A 2211-nucleotide genomic window follows, 5' to 3' on the forward strand; every position below is an offset into this window, starting at 1 on the left:
TCTCTCTCTCTCTCTCTCTCTCTCTCTCTCTCTCTCTCTGTCTGTCTGTCTCTCACTCTCTCTCTCTCTTTCTTTCTTTCTTTCCTTTTTCAAATTAGTTCTAGATGATCTGTATTAGTGTCATGTGTGCGTACATGTTGTATGGATGAATTAAAAATGAAGAATAATCTAATCACTCATTTGAAATTGACATTTGGAATTCTCTCATTTTCTCCCTCATTTTCTTCTCCTGTGAAGCAGCACTTTAATCAAGTAAGCATTCACAGAAAAATCCACACTGAAAGTTTGCATTTAAAAAGCCTGACTGTAGGACACCCAAGAGCTACTTTTCAAACTTCCTCCCTTCCCTCTCCCTCCCTATTTCCCTCTCCCTCTCTTTGTCTCTCTCTCTCTCTCTTTCTCTTTCTGCAACAATAGGGAGGGCTCATGGTCAGGCCAATGGCTTGGAAACCTGAGAAGGATGCTTTAGATTACATGTGCTGTGTTCCATTATATCTCAAGCCCTTTGGTTGACATTTTGTCTAAAAGCATGTGGAGGAGGATCTTTGCTTAACCTCTGCTTTATCATCTCATCATTCAATACCAAGGGATAAACAGAAACCTAAAGATTTCACTCCCCAAGGAAGCCAGAGACTTGAAGGCATCCAGAACTGATGCTTTCTTCCTTCTTTTAGACTCCACATCAACACAAAATTATGTGTTCTTCTTTATTTTGTTATTATTATTATTTTGTAAATTCTGTTTTTTTTAAAATGTTATTCTTTTTACTTGTGTTAATCTGAAACAGGCTGTTAGTCCAAAATAGCAGAAACATTCGCCAATTTGATTCCTTAACATTTTGTAAATATTTAGCTGAAGCCAGAACCGTAGAGGTGATAATGAAATGACAATGTGTGTTAGGTAGGCTCCCTCATCTTACCTTAGCCCATCAAGTCAAATCAGGTCAACATTAGCACTTGCTGTAACTATACTATTACCCCTACGTGCATTGGTTTCTGTTAACCATATTGGAAAGAGCAGAGAGACTTCATTTAAAAAGGGAAGTTGCAGGGGTGAGGGGTGTAGGACTTCACAATTCTGGGACATGGGTTTTGGGAAACACATTCTCTCTTACAAGACACATGTGTACCTTCTCTTCTTAACAGACTATGAGAGCCGCTGGAAGGTTCTTATAGGCAAACGCAGCTACCTGTATGCTCACAATAAGGGAAGTGCCCTCCTTTGCCTGCAGTGGTTTCCGTCTTCCCTCCTGTATGAAGCCAACTTGACCAGCTGAATCAGTTTGGACCATCAGTGGGATGGGTAACCAATGATATATTCAAATTACCTTGACATTCACCCTCTGGGGTGCTATTTGTACATTGGTCCAGTTGAGATTGACTAATTAGTGCCCCAATGTAGTAAGAAAGTAATGTCTCTTTCCACATACCAAACACGTTACATGAAGTGTTTCTCCCTTGGAGAAATTGGCTTCATCCTTGGTATCTCTTTCAAGGAAGTATAAATGAGAACTCGGTCGGTCCTGAGTATAACATTTTGCAGATAAGAAAACAGGACAGAGAGACAGATGACAAACGTCTTGCTTGAGTTCTCTGAGCTGGCCTTTAATAGCCTATGATTCACAGCATTCTTTTCTATCTTTCACTTCCCCACTCTTTTTCTTCTTTCTTCCGGGATTGCATTTTCTTCATTGACACTTCTGGGCCAGCCTCTGTGACAAATCCATGGTCTTCAACTCTAGCTGCTATAGCCCCTGGTTTTTCCTTTTTTCTTACACAAAACCTCTTCTGCTGAATTATCCTATGTATATTAGGAGAACACATTTTCCCAGCAGTAGTTAAATCATTTCTCTTAGGCAGAGGCTCACTCTTTCAGGGCCCTGGTATTTGCTGGCATTAAGGCTTGAGAGAAAAGAGTGAAGCTACTTTGTGTGATATATATAAAAAAAAATTGTGGACTGCTGAGAAGCTATGGAGGAAGGCTGTGGGATAGTGGGATGCTCCACAGGACATGATGGGACACTCCCCTTGATCATGATGTTACTAAGCTCACACACCCTTTTGCAAGAATGGATTTCTTTGTGTAAGTAGAAGAAGAGGCTGAGTTTTTGTCTGAATTAGTGTGGAACAGAGTGAAACGGAGACAGTTTGCTCAACACTGAAGGCAGAGTTGGAAGAGATCTCATGGAAACATGCCCTAAGAAACTGTCAG

The sequence above is a fragment of the Pteropus vampyrus genome, unplaced genomic scaffold (assembly GCF_000151845.1).
Source record: "Pteropus vampyrus isolate Shadow unplaced genomic scaffold, Pvam_2.0 Scaffold102, whole genome shotgun sequence".
In the NCBI taxonomy this organism is placed as follows: domain Eukaryota; kingdom Metazoa; phylum Chordata; class Mammalia; order Chiroptera; family Pteropodidae; genus Pteropus; species Pteropus vampyrus.